Genomic DNA, 9,597 nt, shown 5'->3' on the forward strand with positions numbered 1-9,597 from the left:
ACCACTGAGCTAGACCCTCCTCCATCCCTTTTCTTGACGAGTCACACTTTTGCAGGTAGACTCGTGCCTGGGCAAATGTCCCCTTTCCTGCATCGCTTTCAGAATAGCCTTGTGCACCAAAGTTCAGTCATGACCTCACTGCCATGGCCGCTCAGAGATATAACATAAAAGTCAGCAAATAAATGTGGGTTATTAGTTCTTACTTTTATATATAAAGTTACGGCATTGCTTAATGTTATGTGTCTTTGATGAGCATGTAAATTACATAAAATGAAAAGTTTACATCTTTCCATTTGAAACATTCCTAGAATAGAATCATCAACGAAATCTCTGTAAATACTTTGCTTATCAAATTAGGTATAATTTAGCATATATAATACCACAGAAAATTTTCAACGAATATTTAGTGGAAAAAAATACGTTGCAAACAATGTGATTCTATTTTTGAAAAAAAAAATCTTTATCAAAGACTAAGTAAGATATTCAGTAAAATGTTAATAGTACTTGATCTTGTAGGATTCTCAAGGATTTTGATGACTTACACTAGTTTTTCTGAATTTTCTCCCAAATAATGATATTAATTCATATAAATGTAAATTAAATAATTTAATTTAAAAATATGCATTCACAAAGGAAGTGCAGGGCTGAGTGGAGACAATGCTGTGGGTCCAACTGCCAGTGGGAGAACCCTGGTCACAAGAAGGGACAATGGCAGGCTGTGGACTAGAGTCTCCTACTGTTTCAGGCTTTGAGTCTATAAATATGGGATTTGTGTCCATTTGAAGTTAAAATGTTGTCAGTGAAACATGCTGTCTGATTTTCGGAGAAGAAAGTATGCGTGTGTGTGTGTGTGTGTGTGTGTGTGTGTCTGTGAATGTGCATGCCCCAGAGTCAGCATTAATATTTTAATTATGTAAAGGATTAATTTATTTAAATGTATTTTCTGCCCTTGGCGTGTGCTGGCTAAGTGGCAGCTAACTCATTTTTTTAAGATGCTAAAACTCAGTCTCCCCAGGGGAGGACAGGCCTGCATCTTCAAAGGTATAAGCTTCTAACTCCAGAGATTAAAACAAAAATTACATAAGCTGTTGGAATGTCAAATGCTATGATGATTTAGAGTTTATCTAAAAGCTTTTGTTTTGCGTTTTAATCTGATTCGCACCAATACCCTCCACTTCACTTTTCCTATTGATGGCTAAGGACTGAGAAGCCGCCAAAACATTCCTGAAAGGGAGCAAGAAGAGTGGAACTTACTGGTTGTAAATCTTTCAAGTGCAGAGGCAATGGAGGGCTTGGCGGTGTTTGGGGATGACGTAACCAGAGCAGAGACTGCCCACGCACTGACACCCCACCCGCCCCTGGCTCGGGCCGGGGGAGCCCACGCTCACGCTGCCCCCCGCAAGGCCATGATACCCACCGCAGCCCCCGAATTTGCCATAGTCGAGCGTGAATTAAAGGGCTGTGCTGGGTCAGCACGCACGGTGGAGTGGAAACGGAGGGAGCGAAGGAGGGCGCTGTAGGGAAAACAAGATCTCCGTCGTCCCTGAGGGAGGGGAGAGCCTGCCGGGAGCCGCACACCCTGCCCCTGGCGGCGAGGCGCTGCTCCGGCCGCTGGGGGAAGACTCACCTCTGCCGCTGCAAAGACTATGCACACTCGAAACTCTGGTACATGATTGTTAAGGTATGTTCCGTTCATTACTTCTCTGTTTTCAAAAATTTTTTTGACTGTTCTCATATTTTCTTTATTTCCAATTAAAACTTAAATTTATAGGATCTTCACTTTTTTTCATAAAGGGTCCTGTCTGGTATATAACACGCAGTAGTCAGAGTAACAGCTCCCCCAACTCCAAAAAGTGTCCACGTCCTAATCTTCAGAGCCTGGGAACTTACGAGGCAAAAGGGACTTTGTGGATGTCATCAGTTGAGGGTCTAGACTTGGGGAGATTACGGATTATCTGGGTGGGCCCAGCGTAATCACAAGGGTCCTTTTTAGTGGACACAGGCAGAAGAGGAGAGTCTGAGGGCGCTGTGATGACAGAAGACTGGCCAGAGACGTGCAGCTTTGCTGGCTTTGAAGGTGGATGAAGGAACCGTAAGACCAGGAATGTGGGTAAGTTCTAGGATCTGGAAAAGGCCAGGAAATGGAATTCTTCCCTAGAACCTCCAGAAGGGATGTGACCCCACAACTCCTTGATTTCAGGACTTCTGGTTTCTAGAACCGTAAAAGAGTAAACCCGTGTTGTTTAGGTCCCTATGTTTGTGGTCATTTGTTAAAGCATCAATAAGAAGCTAAAACAGTATCCTTCCAGAATCCCTCTGTATTTGAGAATTTCTATGTTACTCTCACAAATAAACACTGGCTTGATGATACAGCATTTTGGGGGTTGCAATAGTTTTCCCTCAGGTTTGTAGAAATATCGATGTGTTGGTTTTCAGCACTTTCTTTTTTGTGCTGCAGAAGAAAGTTTGAGACTAATTTGATTATGTGTTTGCCTTTAAAATGCATTTCCTAGGTGCACAAAAGAACTTCCCTTTGCCCTTGAAATACATCATCACTGGCCATGGTTTCCTTTCAATTATTTCTCTTGGTGTTGGTGGCCCTTTCAATCTGAGGACTTGTAACTGTCTTCAACTAAGAGAAGTTTTCTTGTATCATTTCTATGAGATGTGCTCCTATGCCCTGTACAACATTTTCTGCTCTGAAGAATTCCTTTTGTTTTTGGAGTTGGTTTCTTGTCCCTATTGTATAAATCTCATGTTGTTTTTTTCCCCAATGAACTGCTCTAATATAATATTTTATTACAGTTTAGATTTGATTAACCATGCCTTTCCATACTTCTGAGGGCAAAACAAAGCACGATATCACCATATTAAAAAGCACACTGAGATCACAACTCATGAATCCATGGTATAGATGTTACAGATTAAGAGATACTAAGCCATTCTCTCACTTTATACCATCTAAAATTCACTTCATATTTGTTTCATTTTGTACAAACTTATTTCTTATATTCAATCAATGTGATTACTAGAAGACAGATTTCATAATATGCATGCTAGTAAGTAAATGAAAACATAAATGTATGCACTAAAGCTGATTGAGCTCATTTTATGCTTCCTACATTGGGAGCTTCCAGAGAAAAGTGGTTGTAATAAATCCCGTGTTCAAATACACAACCAAATAAGGGGAAATAATTAGAAATGGAAAGCCAGTAAAGGCATTGGGACTACCTTGAGAATGAATCAAGAAAGGCTTCAAAAGAGATTTTTTATAATGACTCCAAGAAGTACAACCATCCTTCAGCTAAGCTTGTTCTGAACCAGGCATAGACGCTTGTATGATCACCGTCATGACTCCCTCGGTTCAAGTCTTCATCAGTTCTCCCCTGGTTTGTTATGAAAGGCCACTACCTTAAAAATGGGCAAATGATTTGAACAGGCATTTCACCGAAGAAGACAGACTGTGACCAGTGCGCACATGAAAAATGCTCAACATCCTTAGTCGTCAAGAGAATGAAAACTGAGACCACAAACGAGACACCACTTCATACCCAAATGAAAATGAGAAACACGGCCAGCACCAAACGCTGGCCAGGGCGGGGAGCAAGTGGAAGTCTGGCACATGGCTGGTGAGGGTGGGAAGCCACGCAGACACTTTGTAGAACCGTTTGGCCATTTCTTACAAAGTCAAACGTAAACTTGCCTGTCTCAGCAAATCCTTTGCTAGGTATTTACCCAAGAGAAATAAAACATATGTCTACAAGAAGACTTGCACGAGAATGTTCATAGCAACTTTATTTATTATAGCTAAAAACTGGGAAACATCCAAATGTTCATTAGCAGGAGAAATGACAAACAGATTGCTGTTTATCCATACAATGAAATATGTCTCAGCAATAGAAAGAAATAAACTACTGATGAATAGTGAAGACATATGGTGAGCAAAGGAAGCCAGATGGTTACTTACTGTATATGAAGTTCAAATACAGGCAAAACTAATCTATGGTGAGACACATCAGGATGGAGGTTGCCTCTGGGAGGAGGGATTGACTAGAAGGAAGTTACTCTGGTTTTGGAACTATTTTCTATCCCATTTGTATGACAAAACCCATAGAACCAAACACTTCGGAACTGTTCATTTTCTCGTATTTTAGTAAAAAAAAAAATTGTACAGAATACATTATTGTTTATATTTTTCAGTAATTTTACTGTGTACTTAGTGAGGTGCAAGAATCAAATTTTTCTTAAATCCAAAAAGTTTTTCCTATCATACATTATTACTTCTTTTCCATGGGTTCTAATCTCTTCCACAGAAAATCCAATTACTGTACATTTTTCACATTCCCCAAGGCTCGACTTTTTGTCCTTTCCATTTGCATTCTGAGAGGACTTTTCAGTTGCTTCTTCACATCACAGATGTTGACTCTTGACTGCTTCCACGTGCAGATTTTAATTCTGAAATTTCATCCAGCATCTCTAATCATATGCCCTCAGTGTGGGCAGCTCCCTTTCTATTTCTCCTGTTGATGTGGAAATGAAAAACACAGGCTTTGGAATCTCACAGAGCTTGTTTGTCAATATAGGATCCAGCCTATATGTATAACTTCGGGCAAGTGAATTCGAACTAATAAGCCACTTTTTCTCATCTGCAAAATGAGGATCTTAGTGGTAATGACTTGGTGGTGTTGTAACAGTTTCGTGAGATGACGTCTGTACAACACTTAATACAGCTCAAGGCACAGAGCACTGAACAGCTCTCAGCCTCCTTCATTATCAGCTCCCCATCAACATTGCTGTCGCTATGACCGCCGTCCTCTTAGCAACCGCATTTTTGTTTCAAGCTGTTAACTACTCACCTTCAAAGTGTTTTACACACTGATTGACACATGGTAGACATCCAGTGAACATCTGTTGAGGAAACAGATAAATTTACTCCTTCATTTTACCATATACCCTGATATTATACTGTAGAGTCATTATGTTTGGTTGTCAGTGAAACTCAGTTAATGCAAAATTTGGTCTCAAAACAATGAATCCATTTCCTTACCCAGAAAAATATTGTTACAATGTTAACTCAAAAAAAAAAATTGGAGTACAGTTGATTTACAGTGCTGTCTGTTACAATGTTAACTTGACAGTGCTTCCATAATTAACATGTCAGGAATGGGAAACCAACTTCATGTTAAATTTTTATTCAGACGTGCATTATGACAATACCATATTAGAATTAATTTTCATGAAATAGGAATTTAGGGGGAAAGCTTTGTATCAATAAGTCATTAAAATTTTATTTATTTCTTAACGATGTTTTAAAACGTATTTTCTAACTTTTGTTTGCTTTTTCTTTCATTAAATCTTAATCTTGAAGAGAGAATAAGGAAAGGCCCCTTGTGTCTCAAAGCTTAAGTAAATCCCAACCTCAGAAGGATAAGTACCTCTCAGGTCTTAATTTTCCCATTCCAGCCCGAATGTCCAAATGTGAGCTTTCATCCTCTGTGGGCAGGAGACATCAAGATCTCTCCCCTTAGAGTCTGATCTATCAGTTGAAGCCCCAGGTCGTTTCAGGCTCTGCCCTTTGGACCATCACTACCAATGCCCCCAGCACTTGGACTGCTTGGCAGGGTCAACTGAAGACCAGGCTTTGGTGCAGCCTGTTGGGGTTGTTCCAGTCTCCCTCTGACCACCACAGGCACCATCACCAGCCAGCCAAACCTAACACTGCACTCAGGTTTCCCCACACCCATCACACCAGCATCTCTCTCTCCTGTAGCAGGTGAGACCATCCTCAAGGACACCTTTACCAGCACTCCCTCCCTCTCCAACACTTTGCCAGCCCCATTGCTGGGTCCACGTGGTCTGGATCTCGCCCCCTCTGTCTGCTTTTGGTAGGGAACTGAACTGCAGGGACTGTTCCCGTATCTCGTGAGCATCCTTATTCTTGTCACCTCCCCCCATAATTCAGCCTCCTAGGTATAGTGTTTCTTTTTCTCCACTAGCCCAACACCGCCCTAGCTGTGTGGAGTTGACACAGGTTCCCTGCGATGATCTCATCAAGGCCTCCCTATGTTCCAAACAGCTCTGATCACTGGGTGTATGAGTTACCTATTGCCGCATGACAAATTATCCCCCAAACTTATGAACTCAGTTTCTGAGGGTCAGAAATCCAGGAGCAGCTCATCTGGATGGCTCTGACTCAGGGTTTTGATGAGGCTGCAGTCAAACTGTCAACAGGGACTGCAGTTGCTGAAGGTTTGTCTGGGGCTGGAGGTTGTGCTTCTAAGCTCACCCATGTGGCTGTTGCAGGAGGATTTAGTTTCTTGCTGTGTGGACCTCTCCAAAGAGTGTTCATGACACAACTTCCCCCAGAAGAAGAGATGCAGAGAGAAGCAAGCATGGCCAGATGGGAGCCACAGAATCTTCTACACCTCATCTCCAAAGTGACTTCCCTTGACTTCTGCCATACTCTGTTCATTAGAAGGAGTCACCAAGTCCAGCCCACACTCATGCGAAGGAGAATTAAGCTCCATCTTTTGAATGGAGGAATACCTAGAATTTTTGGATACATTTTTAAAGATCACTGTCTCGGATTAACACATGTACTTCCTCAGGTGTATGAAAATACTATCAAGTGAACTCACAATGTGTGAGCTTATGTCCTTCCCTAAAATGTGAGATTCCAATATGAAAAACCCACTCCTCAGACCTGGCCCTGCCCCGGCATGGGTTCACTGCTTTTCCATCCCCTGATCCATCCTGGTGGCTCTTTAATGTGACACAGGTGGGCCCCTGACACAGCAGGAGTAATGAATTATCTCCACACAAGAGGGAGAGCACAGGAGGAAGGCCTGGAAAGGGGGAACAATGGTTTATTTCTCCAGGGGACAGGATGGATGAACTCCTGGTCCACAGAGTGATTCATGGCCCTGTCACAGCCTCACTGATCTGGAAAGAAAATGAGGTCTCTTAACTGTCTAGAAAGGGAGGCTTTTTGGATGAGGGTCAAACCCAACAGAGTCAGGCTGTCTTGACAAGTCTGAGGTGTAGTTGAAGGAATTGTACAGCGGGTCTCAGAGCTTTGACGGGGATTAGGGCAGCTCAAGTGCTTTTGAAAAATGAGGACAATTTACAAACACAAATACTCCTATCTTTGCATGTCTTCTTCCTGCTGAAACGATTCTTTCCTGGTCATCACAGCACGCTGTGCAAGGGGTAGCCCTGCTCCTCGCAGCAGGAGCGCTGACTCGTGGTTTTATTTGGATGCATCCTGGGAGACGTCCTATCCAGCCTTGCAGTTGCCAGAAGAAGTTAAATAAGGTTAATAAAAATAAGAAGGTTTATATGAAGTATGTGCCGGAGTTACAGTGGAACAATGTTTTCCGAAGTACGTTCCATGGAACACTGGTTCCAGGAGTTACTCCATGGGGAGAAAATTGTGTGATGCAATAAGCACATGGAAGATTGTGTACAGCATGTTCACTTAGAAATGAGTGATTACATTAGTGTATCAGGGCACACGAACACTCCTGCAGCAAAAAGTGCTTTTCCTTCTCCTCTTCCTCCTCACTGTTATTACTGTTATAAACTTGATTTAACTCAATATTGCCAAGATACCTTTTTCTATGGAAGCACATCTTCTGTAGAATATATGTGACTTTAAATTTTTAAATATATGTTTTTAATTAATTCATTTCTAACTAATTTGCATTGTTGTCAAAAAACACGATCTGTATGATGTGGGGATTTTTTGGTTTGTTTGCTTTGAGATTTTCTTTATGGTCCACAGCATGTTCAACTTTTGTAGATAGTCCACTTGTACGTGAAAAGGATGTCGATTTCCCTGCTGTTGAGTGCGAGGAGGAATGTGTATTTCCCCAGTGCTGAATGCCTGTTGAGCTGAGGTTGGTAAATAGCGCCGGACAGATCTTGTCTACCTATACTAATGTCTTTGTCTATTTGACATATCAGTAACTGAGAAAGGCATGTTGAAATCTTCCATCCCGGTGAAGAATATGCCCATTTCATCTGTTAGTTCTATCAATTTTTGCTTTGTAAATTTTGTAGCTATTTAGAATAATACAAATTTAGAATTGTTGCATCAATACATAATGACCACTCTTATCCCTAACAATAATCTACGTTGTCTGATGTTTTCACAGCTACTCCAGATTTCTTTAGTACATGCCTTGTATCCTTAATTCTTTTGCTTCTAACTTGCAGTATCCATACGCCTTAGGTGTGTCTCACTTACATAAAGCATAGTAGATTTTTTTCTTACTCAAAGCTGATCCACTGTGTATGTTCAGTAGAAAGTTTAGTTCATTGTTGTCTATTGTAATTATTATGTATGAAAGCTTCTTCTTCCTCTTACTTTGTGCCTTATGTTTGCCCCACTCATTCTCTATTTGATTTTTCCCTCTGTTTGAATAAGTTGATTTGCTGTTGTTGTTTTCTTCTTCCTCTCCTTCTTCCTCCCTCTCCCTTTTCTTCTTTTTCTTCCATTTTTCCCTCTTCTAATTTGAAAGTCATACTCTTTTTCTTTTTTCCTAGTGGTTACATTTGGAATTCAGACTTCCTGAACCTCACGTCTGAAGTGAATCAATGTCTTGACGTCTCTGGAATGGCCATCCCACCTCCAGACTGACCTGCTGCTGTTTCCCAGCATGCTGTTCTTTGTTTACATTATTGTTATTATTTTATGTAGACTTTTAAAAATGTATCCACTTCTCTGAAAACTATTCTCCTCGCTATTTCTTCAACATCAGACCTTCCTTCTGGGGTTATTTCCGTTTCTGGGAGAGCACATTTTGGAGTCCTTTTGGTTAAAGTCTTTTAGTAGTAAAACCATTGTTTCTTTCTAAAGTTCTCTTCGATTTGCCATTGTTTGTAAATGTTAGTTTACTAGGCTGACAATCCTGAGTCAGCTGTAAGGGTTTCGTCACACTGTCTCTGGCTTCCATTTACTGCAAATAAGTCTCCAGTAAATCTAATTTTCACTTGTTTCTTCTCTTTTGCTGCTTTTAGGGTCTTATTTTTCATTGGATCTCCTGCAGTTTTACTATAATCTGGCTTGGTGTGAACTTCTTTTTATTGAACCAGCTTGGGTTTGTTGTGTTTTCTGTAAGTGGGGATGTGTAGTTTCATGCGTTCTGGAAAGTTCTGAGCCATTATTTCTTCAAATACATCTCCTCTCCCATTCTCTCTATTCTGGAATTCTGGTTAGACGTACGTTGTACTTGCCCACCTCCTGCTTTGTGTTTCATCCCCTGCCCTGTATTTTCCATCGTCTTATATGTCTCTGTGTTAAATACTGGCTTATGTGGTCAGATCTGATTCTTAGTTCTTTCTTCAACTGTATTTAATAAACTTGTAGTCCATCTATTGAGTTTTTCATTTTATTAATTATAATTTTATTTGTAAAATTTGATTATTTAAAAATGTCCCTGAAATCGGGGGGAGGGGATTATTTATTTATTTATTTTTAATGGAGGAACTGGGGATTGAATCCAGGACACCCCTGAGCTATACCCTCTCCCCTCCCTGAAATTTTAATTGTCCCTTGCTAGTGGTCATTTTTATTCTTTCATTTCTTCAAATATA

The 9,597-nt window shown here is 40.7% G+C and overlaps 1 long non-coding RNA gene across 1 annotated transcript; it reads left to right on the forward strand.

Moving 5' to 3' along the window:
* The first annotated feature begins 1,369 nt into the window (after positions 1-1,369).
* LOC116663808 lies at positions 1,370-9,378 on the forward strand. Its single transcript, XR_004320163.1, has 4 exons — positions 1,370-1,681; positions 1,994-2,110; positions 7,784-7,898; positions 8,548-9,378. It is a non-coding gene; the product is annotated as an uncharacterized LOC116663808 (long non-coding RNA).
* The last annotated feature ends 219 nt before the right edge of the window (positions 9,379-9,597 follow it).

Source organism: Camelus ferus, chromosome 5 (assembly GCF_009834535.1).
Source record: "Camelus ferus isolate YT-003-E chromosome 5, BCGSAC_Cfer_1.0, whole genome shotgun sequence".
NCBI classification, from domain to species: Eukaryota; Metazoa; Chordata; class Mammalia; order Artiodactyla; family Camelidae; genus Camelus; species Camelus ferus.